Source organism: Dama dama, chromosome X, assembly GCF_033118175.1.
Source record: "Dama dama isolate Ldn47 chromosome X, ASM3311817v1, whole genome shotgun sequence".
Lineage (NCBI taxonomy): Eukaryota > Metazoa > Chordata > Mammalia > Artiodactyla > Cervidae > Dama > Dama dama.
This window is the reverse complement of record NC_083714.1, coordinates 69,244,597-69,264,141: the sequence shown is the minus strand read 5'-3', so window position 1 is coordinate 69,264,141 and position 19,545 is coordinate 69,244,597. Positions and strand designations below refer to the sequence as shown.

Here is a 19,545-nt window from a genome sequence, read left to right as displayed (position 1 = left end):
AAGTTCCTCAGTTGTGTCTGATTTTGCAACCCTATGAACTGTAGACCTCCAGGAGTCTGTCCATGGGATTCTCCAGGCAAGAATACTGGAGAGGGTTGTTATGCCTTCCTCCAGAGTATCTTCCTGATCCAGGGATCGAACCTGCATCTTTTGTGTCTCCTGCATTGGCAGGTGGGTTCTTTACCACTAGCACCACTTGGGAAGCCCCCATGCACACTATATTAATATGTAATAACAGGACCTTAAAATCACCACAAATACCCCTATCTGAAAATGCTTAGCATTATAAGATTGTTTATTAAGATAAAATGTGCTGCAAAAAAATAACTGTGTATAATCACAGTTGCATTTTTTTTTTGAAAATTTGTTTAAACTGCACAGAACAAACATTATGAAGATATATAAAAATGTTAATAAGTTGACATCTTTAAGTCATTTTTATTTTCTCTATTTCTTGGAATTTTCCAAATTTTCTGCAGTGAACATATATTACTTTTGTGATTTAAAGGCAATAAAAATAAAAATAAACTTTGAGTTCATAGGCAAATGGAAAACCAACTAGGACATTACTAGACTAAACGCTAATGGACAAGATTTGAAATTTGAGTAAATTCATTACTGCTGCAAATTTTGCTCCAAGGTCTAGTTCTAATCATGACACTGAAATCTTTATAAATGTATTCTATAAGATTAATGATAGGGCCCACAGGGGATCTCATTGATAAGATGGCTTGTTATTTCGACCTCACAAAGAATAAACCATAGTGATCTGTGAGACTAACCAAATTGCCCAAATGGCATCCTATTTTCTCACTAGCGCCTATCTTCCCAAAGCTGCAAGACCACCAGATTCCAGACGTCCAGCTACCTGACCATCCCTTCAGATAATTTTTCATCTTCAAGGAAATGCAACAGATTGTGACGATGTGATTCTTTTAAACTCACCAAATTCTGGATAGTTTTAATTTTGAACTTTTTATGATTAGAAACTCTTCTAAGATTGTCTTCTTCAATGTGAAGGAGCTGCAGAAGGGGAAACTTAAGCTGCTGAAGGCCTTGCACAGCCATCTGGGAAAGCTTCATGCAGTTTTCAAGGTGCCAAAGTTGGAGCACAAAACTCCCTTTCTTCACGGCTCCTGGCCATTATTATTAGTTGGCAGATTACATTAACCATTTCTTGAAGTAGGGTAGGGCATTTTTTTCAGCATAAATTGTTAATCTTCTTCAAGGGTCTCAGGAATTTTCTTTCTAGCAAAATGAGAGTAAAAGAACTCTGGCCTTCAGGCTATAAGGGCAGGTAAGTGGAGGCTCATTCTTCTTTAAATTAATGCTGCTGATTTCTCTGATGAATTGAGGTATTAAAATATTATCTGTTGGTCTGCTTGTAGCATATTTATTATACTTAGGATTAAATTCAGAGGCTCCAGGCAAAACCATGATAAGATGTTTTATACCCATATTTAAAGTTTTTTTTTCCCATTTATTTTTATTAGTTGGAGGCTAATTACTTTACAATATTGTAGTGGCTTTTGTCATACATTGACATGAATCAGCCGTGGATTTACATGTGTTCCCCATCCCGATCCCCCCTCCCACCTCCCTCTCCACACGATCCCTCTGGGTCTTCCCAGTGCACCAGCCCTGAGCACTTGTCTCATGCATCCAACCTGGGCTGATGATCTGTTTCACCCTAGATAATATACATGTTTTGATGCTGTTCTCTCGAAACATCGCACCCTCGCCTTTAAAGTTTTATAAACAAAGTAGGTGTAAATCTGTGTTGTGTGTATTAGAATCTGGTCTCCGCTATAATGTATTAAGCAATACCACCAAGAGCCCACAACAACTGGAAGGCTAACCATGAATGCCAATCCATATACAAGTAAAACTAATATTGATTTTTTTCTGGTCAATGATCCAAGCTGGGAGGGCAATTCCAAAGCTGGTGACTTGAGGCTCATTTGGATTTCCAAACTCTTCCCAATTTTTCTGGGATTCTTCATCAGATAAAGTTTCATAAGCTTTTGCTATTCTCATGAACATAACTTCATCACTTCCTTTATCTGGACGATATTTAAGAGACAGCAAACAATACTGTTTCTTGATCTCTGCTACAGTTGCCCTGGGATCTAAATTTTATACTTCGTAAGGATTGTATTCTTGATATTCTCCATCTGTTTTGGAAACTTTGTATGCAAGAAATAAGAACAATGCCCATCCTGCAAGAAGAACTATTTTCTTTACTGTAGGAATAATATTTGGCTTGGGTTTTAATAACCATAAACAGTACCACATACATCTTTCATATACTTTTCTGATATTTTTTTAATCGATTTTGCTCAGCATTCTCATCTCGGGGCCAGAGGTAGTATGTGGCCGGGGTTGTGATGAGTCCCATGAAGGAGGTGAGGAAGTAGAAGGTGTTCCTGCTGTCATCGAACTGAAATTGCTGCCCCGCCATGGCACCCCCTCCTCTGCCTCCCTCTTCCAAATTGCCCAAATGGCATCCTGTTATCTCACTGGTGCCTATATTCTCAAAGCTGTGAGACCACCAGATTCCAGACCTCCAGCTATGTGACCATCCCTTCAGATAATTTTTCATTGGTGGGGTATAAGAAGGACTCTGTCAGAAAGGGAGATGCTAGTTCTCCTTAAGAGTCAGTCACCCTTTCTTTTGCCTCTAATAAATTTACTTTTCTTGCCTGACTGCCCAGCTCACTCTCTTTTTCTCTGCACTTGCCTTACAATTAAACCCCCTTGATTTGATCTAGTTTTAATCATTAAAGAAAATTACCATTATCAAGTAGCAAATAAAGTAAGAGGGATATTATGTTGAGCACAATATATTTTTAAAATTTTAAAAAAATTTCTTCAAAATAAAAAATATTATCTGAAAGTCAGAGAACAGAGATTTAACATTAGGGCAAGACCTGTTCTGGAGGAGATCATACTTTACTAGTGAATAAGAAAAAAATCTGTGTCCTAAGGATTTGAAAAGTAAATTCAGTGTGTTATAGCTAGTGTTCCCAGTTTGAGATGATATTCTAAATAGGCTAGAAAGGTAGTCAGGCCTATAAAAATGAGACATGAATCTCCAGAAATCTTGGTAAGGAAAGACAGTAAGGTGACTGTCTATGTTGAAGCTTTTAAGAACTGTAGGGGCTTGATAATTCAGAGTGCAAATATTTCTGATTTGGCCAGTGCTTCCAATCTCTGCTTTAATATGCAACAGAAAAATAGATGATATAAAATATAAACCTCCCAATATAATATGTATTTCTTTATCTTGCTAAGATAAAAAGATTGTACAGTCTAGTTGAAGAAGATAATATTTAACATTATCAAGCAGGTAGCTCTTGCAATTAACCTTTGGACTATTTTAATAAACCTGGAAGCCTTATTTCTCAAATTACTAGTAGAGATTGAAAAATCTTAGTTGCAACACAACTTATTCTATTATCTTTTCATGAAATATATAGAAGTTGTGAATATCCTGTGCTGGGTCACACATTTAGTCGAAATGCCCCATCTCTTGAATTCTATTCTTTACTCTGAGTAAGTTTGGCCTAGAGTATACATATCTCAAACTAACTCAAAATTATAACAAATACCTTTGCTTCTGTGACAACGGCTTTCAATGAGACACTCAAATGGCATGTTGATTCAGTTCAATTTAATCAATTTTTTTGAGCATTTACCATCTGTCAGACACTTATTTTAAGTATTTGGATGACCTCATATTCTAGTGGAAAAGATACATAGGTAACTAACTAGTAAAATATGAGTGGCAAAGGGGCAAAAACAATGGTCAGATCTCAGTAACTATCTTACTCAATGGATCAGCAGCATTTCACTTTTTTTGTTTGGATGACCATCCTATAAAATAGCCATTCCTTCTTCTAATATCCCATACCCTACTCACTCTGTATTATATATTTCTGTAGAAACTGTTATCAAATGACATATTTATTTATTATATGTATCTCCATAAGAATATTTTCTTTTAATTAATGCTGCAACCCTGCAACAGTGCCTGGCATGTAACAAGCACCTGATAAATTGCACTCATCTCACAGGCTAGCAAACTGATGCTGAAAATTCTCCAAGTTAGGCTTCAACAGTAAGTGAACTGAGAAATTACAGATGTCCAAGCTGGATTTAGAAAAGGCAGAGAAACCAGAGATCAAATTGCCAACATCTGTTGGATCATAGAAAAAAGCCAGAGAATTCCGGAAAAAAATATATATCTCTGCTTTCTTGACTATGCCAAAGCCTTTGACTGTGTGGATAACAACAAACTGTGGAAAATTATTAAACAGATGGGCCTAACAGACCACCTTACATGCCTCCTAAGAAATCTGTATGCAGGTCAAGTTACAACTGCTAGAACTGGAGGTGAAAAAAAAAAAAAAATGGGAATAATTGGTTCCAAATTGGGAAAGGAGTATATCTAGCCTATATATTGTCACCCTGTTTATTTAACTTCTATGCAGAGTACATCATGCAAAATGCTGGGCTGGATGAAGCACAGGCTGGAATCAAGATTGCTGGGAGAAATATCAATAACTTCAGATATGCAGATGACACCACCTTTATAGCAGAAAGCAAAGAGGAAGTAAAGAGCATCTTGATGAAGGTGAAAGCAGAGAGTGAAAAAGCTGGCTTAAAACTCAATGTTCAAAAATCCTAGATCATAGCATCTGGTCCCATCAGTTTGCAGTAAATAGATGGGGAAACAATGGAAAAAGTGAGTGACTTTATTTTCTTGGGCTCCAAAATCACCACAGATAGTGACTGCAGCCATGAAATTAAAAGACATTTCCTCCTTGGAAGAAAAATTATGACCAATCTAGAAACCATATTAAAAAGCTTTACCATTACTTTACCAACAAAGTAAACAACATAGCTTTGTCTAGTCAAAGCTATGGTTTTTCCAGTAGTCATGTATGGATGCGAGAGTGGAACCATAAAGAAAGCTGAGCGCCAAAGAATTGATGCTTTTGAACTGTGGTGTTGGAGAAGACTCTTGAGAGTCTCTTGGACTGCAAGGAGATCCAACCAGTCCATCCTAAAGGAAATCAGTCCTGAATATTCGTTGGAAGGACTAATGTTGAAGCTGAAACTCCAATACTTTGGCCACCTGATGGGAAGAGCTGACTCATTTGAAAAGACCCTGTTGCTGGGAAAGATTAAAGGCAAGAGGAGAAGGGGATGACCAAGGATGAGATGGTTTGATGGCATCACTGACTCAATGGACATGAGTTTGAGCAAGCTCCAGGAGCTGGTGATGAATAGGGAAGCCTGGCATGCTGCAGTCCATGGGATCACAGAGTTGGACACGACTGAGGGACTGAACTGAACTGACTGAGAAAATAGGGTGGTGTTCCTGGAATCTCAGTCATCAACCTTCTGGCTCTGACTATTGTAGAGTCTTAGCATGTAGTTACCATCCCCATCTTGGGTTGGGGCCTTAGTTCCTGCAGCATAATTCATTTCCTGAACTGAACTGAAATATTTGTTAAATAATCTGTTAAGTAAATATTGTGTGTGCATGCAAGCTCAGTCATGTCCAACTGTTTGTAACCCCATGGACATGTTAGAAGAATGTAGAAAGTAGCATTGTGGAGCATGAAGAAATTAAAAACAAACAAACTAACAAAAAAATAGATTTTGTTTCAAAGTAAGCTAAGTTTATAGATAGTAGGTAACACTAGAGGAGAATCTTTAAGGATAGATAAGTATTTTCCAGATGACATTCTAGAAATGTAGAGTTCAGACAATTATCTGCTTAGTTCAGACAATGTCAAGTGGTTCAGCGTGGCTAGAATATAGACTCTTTGGTAGCTAGAAATAAAGATGGAATCCATCAGCTGGTTTTAGTTTGTGAAAAGCCTTATGTACCATGATAAGGAAAGTGGACCTAGGCAATGAAGAAATAGCAAGAATATTTAAGCAGGGGGCTAATAGGGTCAGATAGTTTTCACTACTATTACTACTGTCACTAGCTCATGCATATGCAGTATTTGCTGTGTGCCAGGCACAATTCTATGTGCTATATATTTTCGTACTTAGAATAATCCAGTGAAATAGATATTATTGTGATTCCTATCTTTCAGATAAGGATAATGAGGTGCAAAGAGGTTAAATAACTTGTCCAACATTACATAGCTACTAAGTGACAGAACCAGGGTAATAAACTCTGGCACTCTGGCTCCAGAGAACACTCCCTTTACAGTTATGTTATGAAGGATGAGTTCATTTGATGGGGTGAGTCTTCTGGCAGGATAGTCAATTAGAAAATCATTGAAGAGAAGATAAAGGCCTGCAATAGGACAGTAGTTATAGGGACGAAAGAAAATTGGTTGCTTTATAAGTGTAATTGACAGGACTTTACAAAGTAACTGAATGTTAGTGATGAGAGAAAAATCAGTCTAATTTGGAGGTTTCTATAGCTTAAATGATGATATTATTAACTAGAATAAGGAAGAAAAGAAGAAGAACAGGTTTGGATGAAGATAAAAATGATGGGTTTTATTGACAATTGAATACACATATGTTGCTATAGTGAATTACCAGTGTTGAGTTTTTATTCAATAGTGTTATGCCCCTGTGACAAAAATATAAAAGTTATGAGTAAACATCAAGGTTCTGTACAATCTTATCCTAATTTTTTCTCTGCCAGCCTCAAACATACTACAATTCTTAGCAATCTGATCAATAGTTCATTCACTGGAGTAGAATAATATGCTATTGGCCAAATCTTCAAAATTCTACTCTATATTCCTTCCTTCGAGGTTCAGCCTCTTTCCAAACAGGAAGCAAAATAATTAGTGTATTATTTCCCCTTAAGAAGTCTATGTATAAACCAGTAATCTGTCTTAATGGTATTGGAAAACATTATCAGGAAGCTAAATTCAATTAAGCAACAATGTGAAATGTAAATAACCACTTAAAACAAGTGCTTTGAGTTTAAGAAATAGAATGTTATCCTTTTTGTCTTATTTAGTTGAAACATACATTGTGGTTCTTATTTTACTCTCTCAAATAATTATTAAGCTTGTGTTAGTTATAGACTATTTCAGTAGGGTGTGATAGCTACAAAATGTGTGTGGGGGGGCTGCAAAAAATGTTATAGGAGTACTTTTGAAAAACATTTAGTTTACTTAGTCTTAGAGGTCATAGAAAGATACCCTGAAGAAGTGACATCTTAAAAGAGAAATTGAATATGTGTGGGCTAACCAGATGAAGAGAAGATAGGAATAAAAGTGTACAAAATGTACTTCCCTGGTGGTCCAGTGGTTAAGACTTCACTTTCTGATGCAGGGGACATGGGTTTGATCCCTGGGTAGGGAGCTAAGATCCCACATTCCTTGGGACAAAAAATCAAAACATAAACAGAAGTAACGTAACAAATTCAATAAAGACTTTAAAAAAAAAAAAGAAGTATATTAAATAGAAGGAATAACTTAATCAAAAGTGAGAGCCTGTAGAATATAGAAGGAATTGCGTACACTTCAGGGTGGCCAAAGGAAAGTGAAAAAGTGGGGAGTGATAAGAGATAAAGCTAATGAGGTGATGAGGTGGATAGGTCCCTGCTCTGCAGGATCCTGTAAATTATGTCGGGAGTTTGGATGTCATTCTGTGGATAAAAGGAGGGATATTGAAATGTTTTAAGAAGATGAATTTTAGAAAGCTCTGGTAAGGTTGAGGGGCAGACAAAGGACTGAAGAAAAGCGAGGATGGAGACAGAGACATGACTTCTAAAAACTGACTTCAAAATAAAGATTTTCTTTTTCTTAAAGAAAGGCTTTTGAATAGTTTAATGATAGTTATGCCAGACAAAAGTCAATATATTGATGTAAAAATTAATCAACTGACAACTAAACACTTTTTTCAAAGGACAACTTTATTTACTGTTAGGAAAGATAATAGTGATATATTTCCTGAAAGAATGCACCCAAGATACCAACAAAGAATTGAATAAATTCATTTTATAACTCAATATTTTTTATTTCCTGGCATAGACATAGGGCAGTTTGGCTGGTATATTTTAGCCCCTATGGACAGTTGGTTTAAAAAATAACTGATACAGCCGTCTAGGACATAAGGGATTTTTTTTCTGTAAATAAATGATATGTACGTGCGTTCTCAGCTGCTAAGTCGTGTCGGACTTTGTGGCCCACCAGTCTCCTCTGTCCGTGGGATTTTCCAGGCAAGAATACTAGAGTGGGTTGTCATTTCATCCTCCAGGGAATCTTCCCAACACAGGGATCAAATCTGCATCTTCTACATTGGCAGGCGGATTCTTTACTGCCACGGTCTTTGTAGTCCGGGACCTGGGAACTGGAGTTGATGAGAAGAGGGATGCAAGGGACCCAAGTCTCGAGTGAAACAAAGGTGCTTTATTTGCAGAAATAAATGCATGTTTATATATCTTCATACAAGGCAGCTTTAGGCAGTAAAAAAAAAAAAAAAAAAAAATGAGCAAAAACAAAGCCAAGCAAATAACAATCTTCAAAGGGCCAGAAAGCATTCAACATCTTGAGTTATTTGTTGTTTCTCCCTTGCTGTTTTTAATATTTGTTCTTTTTGTTTGATCTTTGTTAATTTGATTAATATGTGTCTTGGGGTGTTTCGCCTTGGGTTTATCCTGCTTTGGACTCTCTGGGTTTCTTGGACTTGGGTGGCTATTTCCTTCCCCATTTTAGGGAAGTTTTCAGCTATTGAGTAAGAGGGGCGTAACTGAATAGATTACATTTAAGTAAGGTCACTGAAGGGAGTCACTGAAAGGACTCCAAGCAGGTGCCCTTTCTCATGATCTCAGTCCTGAGAATTGTGTGTAGCTCTGCTCACTCCTGTTTTCCAGGAACTCATAAGGAGTAGAGAGTCCTCGAGAAACAGCACACAAAAGAAGGACATATTGGATCCCTTAAAGTTGAACGTCCCCTGACAATGCCCCCTTATTTATTTTTTTTTATAATTGGGGGTGACTGTAGATACTTTTGTGAAAAAGGCCCTGACCAATTGAGTTTGTTTAGTTTGAACAATTGTAGTTTAAAGACATCAAGATACTACAAATATAATCACCAGGGCAATTATCAGTGTTATAGTTCCAGATCCAATACTATGTGTAATATTTTGAAACCATCTTCGAGGGTCCAGCCAAGATAATTGATCAGTTAGCTGTTAAGCTGAGGTTTCCAAGTTGTTGGAAGAGGGTAGACTCTTAGAGAAAGTTTCAAAAATTTCTTTTTGTAACAATTGTACATTTAAGGAAGCATATTATGTGTATCTTGTAGATGAAATTTGATTTGTTTCCAATTGTAAGCACTATGGTTGAATGGAACAAGAGTGATGCAAAATTGAGTAGAATTTTAATCACAATGTAATAATAATTGTTTTGTAAATCTATTGATTGATTTCCAACCCATTGGATGACTGCTTCTAATTTCTGAATTTTATCTTGAACTTCTTCATCTATCTGAGCTTGAGTGGCCCACATAGTATGAGTATCTTTAGTCCAATTTTTAATAAAGTTTTGTGTTTGAATTGAAGTTTATAAAGCAGTGCCTGTGACAGCAACAGTGGTGCAATTGGCTATTAATCTCAAAATGCGAAGAATTAGTTACCCAATGAATCTCCGAGATCGTTGGAATAATTTAGTGAGTAACCAGGAGGCAAGTCGTGTCATGGGACCCTCTTCCCAGGGTCGTTGGAGATCTACTGGAAACCATAGACTATGTCAAGATCGAAGAATCAAAAGGGATTTGTTTTTTAGAGAAATAGAGGAATTAAGACAAGTATACAATTTGTAATCTATACATGTCACAGGACGTAAAGTTTTATTAAATTGTAAGTTTCCTATGGCTATAACAAAAAGAAGGGGAACACAAGCTTGTATAAAACATGAATGATTATAATGGAACGAATAGTTACTATGATTACAACTGGTCTCTGTGAAATATCTAGTCCAAGTTTCAAGTTTTTCAGTACTTGCAGCAAGTCTCCAGATGTCCCATTGTCTAGGCCCAATCTATTTATTGAGGACAACTCGAGGGCAAGGAGGTGCCATTCTGCCATCAAGCCAACCAAGGAGTCCTTTCTCATGGAAGTGTTTCATCGAAAGGTTGGTATCCCTCTATGTTAGTTGAGTAACATATTCACACATAGTACTGTTAATATCATCTGTGCAGTTAGATAACCACATACCATAGGGTCCCCAGTCAACAATGGTATAATTGGCCACAAACTTTTTTTTTTTTTCATTTAGCTTGACATCTATCTCAATAAACAGGAGTATATTTAAAGTCCTTATAAGTAAACCCCTTATATTCCAACTTTTGTCCTTTTCCTAGAGTTTTGGTAGTATTGACATGGTTCTCATAAAAGGACAGGGCAGTAAACAGTCCAAGCAAAGTGTGGAAGTTCTTTCTTGGAGGCAGGATGAAAGTCCACGTTTGTTGGCAAACATTAATACATAATTCTGCTGGGCCCATGCATAAAGAAAGGATTTAATAGCCTAGAGAAATGTTAATTAGTCTTCCTTCTTTCTCAGGATGAGAGGGCCCCTCCAAGTTCTAGGAAGAGGCACATGTACTGAGTCATTAGTGGATATGGTCGGTCCCATGTCTGTCCATTTTATAACCTGCAATAAAGGGGAGGTAGGTATATAATCCCAATAAGTGTGATTAATCAAGTCAGCCTGAGCGGGGGAAACAAAAGCAAGCAAAGCAAGCATAGTGACAAAAATATTTTCAGGATTCCGAGACATTCCCTGTTGAGAAACCAGATTTTCAGCTTGGTTAGTAAGGTTTTTTTGTTTGTTTGTTTGTTGTTGTTTTTAATGTGAATTATTTATTTTTATTTTTTAAATCTCAGTTTTATTTATTTACTTTACAATATTGTATTGGTTTTGCCATACATTGACATGAATCTGCCATGGGTGTACATGTGTTCCCCCAAGTAGGGAGATCGTAAGGTTGATGACATCGAGTGTGGCGTTTCTTGGAAATTTTTAAAGCCACCATGGCCTGTCCTGAAAACTCTTCCTCCTGGGGATTTTGCCGTTTCTTCTCTATTTTGAATGCTGGTGGCTCTCCTGGGGCGGATCTTCTGAAGAGGGAACGAACTGATTTTGTTGGATCCATCTGGAGAAATATAAGCATACCCCTTTTCTCTGTAATATTAATTTTCCAGATTTCCATTGTTTAGTCAACCCATCTTGATACCAAATGGGCAGAGGAAGGGAGGTGTCCTTCAATGCCTCGAAATGTTTTTCTGCTTTTGTCAAAATATCTCCTTGTGGTAAGTTTAAAAAAAATTAAAACAAATAAAACTGTATTAACAATAGTTATAGGATTAAAGAATATATTGTGTTGGAATCTAGTAAAGTCTGCTCTGGATAAGGAAGATAGAAGTGTTCCTGTATATTCCCCCTTTATATTTATTTATTTGTAGTTTTTAGTGTGTGACATGTTTGTTCAACTGTGTCTTGGGTTTGTGGATTACAAGGAACACTTGTAATACATTTAATAGAAAATGATTGTAAAAATTGCTTGAATTGTTTAGAAATATAGGCAGGGTCATTGTCTGTTTTTATAAAACTAGGTGTTTTCATTACTGCAAAGCAAGCTAACAGGTGGGATTAACATGTCGTGCACTTTCACCTCGGAGAGGTGTGGCCCATATAAAAGAATTTGTATCAATTGAGACATGTAAGAAGGAAGAGGGAGAAAGTTCAGGGCAATGAGTTATATCCATTTGCCATAGTTCCTTGGGTTGTAATCTTCGAGGACTGATACCTTGTGTAATGGGTCGAAGATGTAGGGGCCTATAAGTAGAGCAATTATTAATGATTTCTTTAGCAAGCCAGTATGGAATTTTCGAAATTTGATGTAATGAGCCAGTATTATTGTGTAATAGAGCATGTTGTTCTTCAGGAGTAGCAAAAGAAACAAGTTTATCAGATTGTTCATTGCCATGAGCCATAGGGCCAGGAAGACAAGAATGTGCTTGAATATGGGCAATATAAATGGGGGGGAAGTGTGGTTCCTAATAATAGATTGTAGTTCAAAAAAAAATTGTTGGATAATAGATTGATTAGAATTCGTGGTAGAAGTTTCTATATTTTTAAATACAAAAACTGAATATAAGGAGTCAGAAACTATATTAATAGGGTAAGGATGTAGGTGAATAACCTGAATGAGAGCATATAATTTGTTTTGTTGAGCAGAGTGGAATTTAGTATAAAAGATTTTATATTTTTTGAGAGACCAGAATGAGGCGTTGGCATTTTTAGTCTCATCTATATAGAAAACATCAGCTTGAGGTATAGGTTGTGATGTGACAATGTGAGAGATAATAAATTTAGTATTTTTGAAGAAATTTCATAGTTTGTTAGAAGGATAATGAAATGAAATTTCTCTAAAATATTCTAGAAAGGCTATTTGGAAATTGGTAGAAGTTTGTAATGCATTCTCGAATTGAGATTTATTAATAGTTATTACAATTTTATGAGGATTGGAGCCAATTAGAGTATTAGCTCTATTTCTTTCATTGATAATGATTAAGCAATCAAATTAAGATAGGGTGTAAGCGACCTTATCCCTCTAAAATGGATATAGATCTATTTTATTGGGTGTTCTTTTTTGGGCAAAAAGTCCTGTGGGAGAATGGAGAGAGGGGAGTATAAATAACTTTAGAGGTAAATCAAGTCTAATATGACTAAGAAACTGTTTTTGCAATTTATTTTTTACTAAATAAAGTTTTTCTTGTGTCTTTTGTGAAAGTGAATGAGAACTATTTAAATTGGGATCTTTTTTTAAAGTGTTAAGTAAATTAGTCAGTTGATAATTTGTAATGTCTAAAGAGGGTCTAATCCAATTTATATTACCTAAAAGTTTTTGAAAATCATTTAAGTTTGATAATTCATTAACATGCATCTGTGTTAGTTGGGGAGTAATATGTTGTCTATTAACAATAAATTTTAAGTAATGGTAAGGTGTAGAGGTTTGAATCTTTTCAAGGGCAATGATTAATCTAGAATCTTTTAATATTGTTGAACTATGTTAAACATATGTTCAGTTTTTAAAATAAAAGGAGTTGAAAACAATATATCATCTATATAGTGAATGACAAGAAAGTTTGGAAATCGTTTTCCCATAGGTTTAAGAGCTTTGACTACATAATATTGACATGTGGTGGGAGAATTCATCATTTTTTGAGGCAATACAGTCTATTGATATCGTTTGTAAGGCCCGATATGATTAGGGTAAGGGAAAGAGAAAGCAAACATCTCTCGGTCTAGAGGGTGTAAAGGTATAGTATTCTAGAAGGGACTGCTTGAGGAAAAAGAAGGAAATCATTTAGGGCTGGTATATTGGCCGCAGCATTGACAGATGTTGAGAGTTTGAGGGAAAAGATGGAGTTTGCCCCTGGTTTTTGTTGATGGGGACCCAGGGAGTCCCCATCTTTTTTTGTGAAATAGGATTTTTCTCAACATCATATTTAGATTGACTTTTTTTAGCCCAATGTATCCCCTTATGACAGTGAGGGTAGACTTTTGGAGGCTTTTTAATAGTTTTAATTTGTGTGTGTGTGTGTGTGTGTGTTTTAGGGCAATCTTTTTTTAATTGCCCTTATCTCCATAAACAAAACATCCTTCATTTCCCCTTTTAAAGGCAGCAGCCATTGTTTCAGCTAATATTTACATTTTTTTTAAATCTTAAGTTGTGACAAGCTTTCAAATAATCAGTAACATCCCTGGTCTCATAAATTGGAGCAATGGCTCTTTGATATTTCTGATTTGCATTCTCATATGTAAGCAGTTTTTCTATCTGCATTTTGGCTTCTTCTCTGACAACATTATGGGAGATAGCAACACCCAGTCTAGCTAAAAATCAGCATAGGCTTCATTAGGCCCTTGTAATATCTTTGTGTACCTACCTTTAGGTTCCCCTTGAGGAGTAATTCGATCCCAAGTTTCAAGGGAAACTTCTTTCAATTGCTCATGCAACAAAGGAGGGCACTGTATCTGAACTTCCACCGAATCAAATTTCCCTGTACCGGTTAACATTTCAAAAGTAATTTGGTTTTGGGGAGTGCCAGTTTGAGCATTAGAATTGGCATGATCTTGGGCCACATCATGAAACCATATTATCTATTGAAGATATTTTCTTGGTTTAAGAAGAGCTTTTATCAAAATTTCCCAAGCATAAGAAATAAAATGTCCAATAGAAGATGCCATAGCGTTTAGAAGTTTTTTAGTAAAAGGTGAATGAGGGCCGTATATATTTAAAGCCTTTTTCATTTGTTGCATGTGAGAAAAAGCAATGTCTTTGTATTGAGGTATTAGTTGTCCTTGAGCACTAACATTTTTTAACACAGGAAAGGCAAAAAGATCATCGGCCTCAGAAACTCGAGATTGCAAAGCCAGTAAATCAGAAAGCCTTTGTCGTGAAGGAGAATGAGTGGATGTCCATTTTCATAAATATGAGTGTGTGTTAGGGGTTTATCATTGTCATCAAGAAAAGTATTGTTGGCTTTACTGTCAAAGAGAGAATCAGAAGAATCATCATCAGATTTATTTTGTCCTCTAATTGAGAGGACTTTTGGTTTCGTGCCCATTACTAGGGGAGGAGGAGCACTTGGGACAGTCGGAGCAGTGATGGTGGGAAAGCTTTGAAACATTTTATGTTGCTCTAATTAGGCCTTTCAGGATTTGAAATAGCTCAACTGGAATTCCATCACATTCACTAGCTTTGTTTGTAGTGATGCTTTTTAAGGCCCACTTGACTTCACATTCCAGGATGTAAGGCTCTAGGTGAGTGATCACACCATTGTGATTATCTGAGTCATGAAGATCTTTTTTGTACAGTTCTGTGTATTTTTGCCAACTCTTCTTAATATTTTCTGCTTCTGTTAGGTTCATACCATTTCGGTCCTTTATCAAACCCATCTTTACCTGAAATATTCCCTTGGTATCGCTAATTTTATTGAAGAGATCTCTAGTCTTTCCCATTCTGTTGTTTTCCTCTATTTCTTTGCATTGATCACTGAGGAAGGCTTTCTTATCTCTCCTTGCTATTCTTTGGAACTCTGCATTCAAATGGATATATCTTTCCTTTTCTCCTTTGCTTTTCACTTCTCTTCTTTTCACAGCTATCTGTAAAGCCACCTCAGACAACCATTTTGCTTTTTTGCATCTCTTTTCCATGGTGATGGTCTTGATTCCTGTCTCCTGTAAAATGTCATGAACCTCCGTCCACAGTTCATCAGGAACTCTGTCTATCAGATCTAGTCCCTTAAATCTATTTCTCACTTCCACTGTATAGTCATAAGGGTTTTGATTTAGGTCATACCAGAATGGTCTAGTGGTTTTCCCTACTTTCTTCAATTTAAGTCTGAATTTGGCAATAAGGAGTTCATGATCTGAGCCACAGTCAGCTCCCGGTCTTGTTTTTGCAGACTGTATAGAGCTTCTCCATCTTTGGCTGCAAAGAATATAATCAATCTGATTTTGGTGTTGACCATCTGGTGATGTCCATGTGTAGAGTCTTCTCTTGTGTTGTTGGAAGAGGGTGTTTGCTATGACCAGTGCGTTTTCTTGGCAAAAACTCTTTTAGCCTTTGCCCTGCTTCATTCCATAATCCAAGGCCAAATTTGCCTGTTACTCCAGGTGTTTCTTAACTTCCTACTTTTGCATTCCAGCTGGATCATCGAAAAAGCAAGAGAGTTCCAGAAAAACATCTATTTCTGCTTTATTGGCTATGCCAAAGCCTTTGACTGTGTGGATCACAATAAACTGTTGAAAATTCTGAAAGAGATGGGAATACCAGACCACCTGACCTGCCTCTTGAGAAACCTGTATGCGGGTCAGGAAGCAACAGTTAGAACTAGACATGGAACAACAGACTGGTTCCAAATAGGAAAAGGAGTACCTCAAGGCTGTATATTGTCACCCTGCTTATTTAACTGATATGCAGAGTACATCATGAGAAACGCTGGGCTGGAAGAAGCACAAGCTGGAATCAAGATTGCCGGGAGAAATATTAATAACCTCAGATATGCAGATGACACCACCCTTATGGCAGAAAGTGAAGAGAAACTAAAAAGCCTCTTGATGCAAGTGAAAGAGGAGAGTGAAAAAGTTGGCTTAAAGCTTAACATTCAGAAAAATAAGATCATGGCATCTGGTCCCATCACCTCATGGGAAATAGATGGGGAAACAGTGGAAACAATGTCAGACTATGTTTTTTGGCTCCAAAATCACTGCAGATTGTGACTGCAGCCATGAAACTAAAAGATGCTTGCTCCTTGGAAGGAAAGCTATGACCAACCTAGATAGCATATTAAAAGGCAGAGACATTACTTTGCCAACAAAGGTCCATCTGGTCAAGGCTATGGTTTTTCCAGTGGTCATGTATGGATGTGAGAGTTGGACTGTGAAGAAAGCTGAGCCACGAAAAATTGATGCTTTTGAACTGTGTTGTTGGAGAAGACTCTTGGGAGTCCCTTGGACTGCAAGGAGATCCAACCAGTCCATCCTAAAGGAGATCAGTCCTGGGTGTTCATTGGAAGGACTGTTGCTGAAGCTGAAACTCCAGTACTTTGGTCAGCTCGTGGGAAGAGTTGACTCATTGGAAAAGACCCTGACGCTCGGAGGGACTGGGGGCAAGAGGAGAAGGGGATGACATAAGATGAGACGGCTGGATGGCATCATCGACTCGAGGGGCATGAGTCTGAGTAAGCTCCAGGAGTTGGTGATGGACAGGGAGTCCTGACGTGCTGCGAATCATGGTGTCGCAAAGAGTCGGACATGACTGAGCGACTGAACTGAACTGAATTGGGCCTTTTGTAAAGTCTTATCATCTAATCTATATTCATATAATGAGCGTTCCGCTTGTTGACAAATATCAGGGGGGCTAGAACTGCCTTGAAATAGCAAGATTATGGCTTTAATGAGGGCCCACAAGGGTCAGAAATCTATTGGAATATTTTCTCCCCGTCTTGTGGTTCATTTAATAGTTCTTTTTTTTTTTTTTAACCCAGTTCCAAATTTTTAAATTGGATCTGCCTTCATCAGGGAACCAGGGGTTATATTCAACCACTGTTTGGAGACAAGCCTCTATCTGCTGACGCGAAACTGAAAGCCTTGAACCTTAAATAAATGATGAAGTAAAGTAGATAAGTGGTGGGGGCTTTCCAGCCGTTTGTCCCATAACCCCGCACTTACTGACCTCTGTAGGTCCTAACAGTCACTCCATCTGCTTGCCAAAGGCTTCACCAGATCCCTGTTTCTGGCTCCACTTGTCTTGGTCTTTGTAGACTGGGACCTGGGAACTGGAGTCGATGAGAAGAGAGAAGCAGGGGACCCAAGTCTCGAGTGAAGCAAGGGTCCTTCATTTGTAGAAATGCATGTTTATATATCTTCATACAAGGCAGCTATAGGCAGTAAAAAAAAAAAAAAAAAAATGAGCAAAAACAAAGCCAAGCAAATAACAATCTTCAAAGTGCCAGAAAGCATTCAATATCTTGAGTAAGAGTGGCATGACTGAATAGATTACATTTAAGTAAGGTCACTGAAAGGAATCCAAGCAGGTGCCCTTTCTCATTATCTCAGTCCTGAGAACTGTGTGCAGCTCTGCTAGCTCTTGTTTTTCAGGAACTGATAAGGAATAGAGAGTCCTTGAGAAACAGCACACAAAAGAAGGATATATTGGATCCCTTAAAGTTGAACGTCTGCTGGCACTTTACCACTGAGTCACCTGGGAAGCCAGTAAAGAAATCATGATCTTTAAAAAATATACTATTTTAAGATTTTTCATGTCAATGTATGGCAAAAACCACTAGAATATTGTAAAGTAATTAGCCTCCAACTAATAAAAATAAATGAAAACATAAATAAATAAAATAAAATAAGGCAAAAAAAGTATTTTTCTAAAACAGTATAACAGCATCCTAGGCTGTCCTAAAATTGGGGTCAAGCTATTTTTGTAATTAGTAGTCCCTGACCTTGAATGTGACTTATCTAATGGATTTTAGATTATACCTACCACCTCTATCTCTCTCATCTTTCATTCAGACACACACACACACACACAATTTCACAGTGTGCCTAGGATAGGTAGTCAGGACAGAAAATATTTTATCAACATCAAAAATTTCCAGACTTGTGTACTGCCAAATACTGTTCTGTAGAAAGAGTTGTGTCAAGTTTCCATAAGTTTAGGAAGCACTCAGTTAAACACTTTTACACAAATTTCCTTATTGTCAGATATCTGAAAGACCTTAATGTAGTAGTGAACATGGTGCCTTTCTAAGAGAAAGAGATATAGAAAATACCATATCCCATACTTTTTGATCACAGCACAATCAATACCTTCTAGAAAAGTGTTCTATGTGACTCCAATTTTGGGGAAAATGACTATACTTTAAATACCTGCAATGTTATAGATATTTTAACAAGTATTGATGGAATGAATAAATCATCACAGTAAAGTCCAAATCAAGAAAATGTTAGTATATTGGCTCCTATACTTTTCTATGCCACAGTAAAGACTATGAGTCACACAAACCTAAGTATCTTTTCATTGACAAAATAAATAAAATATTTTCCTCAAATAATTTGTGGGCCTATTTTCAAGGCATCACTCAAATTTGGAGAATCCTTGAATCCCTTCTTCATGAAAGCTCCTCTAAGTAATTTGGTTCGTGTGTGTTACACCTGTTTCCCACACTAGACTATACATTCCTTCAGGGAAATAATCCCATGTATTTTCTTTTTTGGGACAAAAAAATAAAAAATGTTTCCTGTCACTACAGTAAACAAAAAATGTTATTGGCTATCAAACCATCACCACTGCAGATGCCCTGATGGTACACCTTGAGGGAAATTCAGAATGGATAAAAATAGGATACTGGCCTTAGATAGTTAAGATGCATATATAAGGAATGATTTCAATGAGCCCAGAGTTTCACATCTTTCCATAAAAAGAAAAGCACTAAAATCATTAACTTGAGATGTTTGGCTTTTGTCTTTAGCAGTATTCTTTTGATATTTGACTCCTTTTTTTTTTTTTTTTTTTTTCTTTTTGGCCAGTGAAACCACTATATATCATGTCTCTTCCATCAACTCTTTTGAACAGTCCCTCAGCCCTATCTGAGAGGCTATCTCCCAGGCTATAGTCCTCCATAAATTCCCCAAATAAAACATGACTAAAGACGTTAGAGGACTTCTCTGGTAGCTCAGACAGCAAAGAATCAGCCCACAGTGTGAGAGACCTGGGTTTGATCCCTGGGTTGGGAAGATCCCCTGGAGGAGAACATGGCAACCCACTCCAGTATTCTTGCCTGGAAAATCCCCGCAGACAGAGGAAGGAGTCTGGTGGGCTACAATCCATGGGATCACAAAGAATTGGACACAACTGAGTGACTAAGCACAGAGATGTTTGTGCATTTTTTGTTGACACTGCTCACTGGCAATTGCTACAGTGTCTGACATATAGTGGTTTTCAATCTACACTTCTTAATGAATGTTCTTTGAAT

General features: G+C 37.1%; 1 pseudogene; it reads right to left on the bottom strand.

Annotated features, from left to right (window-relative positions):
• Positions 1-864: 864 nt before the first annotated feature.
• LOC133052705 (translocation protein SEC63 homolog) lies at positions 865-2,461 on the bottom strand (annotated as a pseudogene).
• Between the last annotated feature and the right edge of the window lie 17,084 nt (positions 2,462-19,545).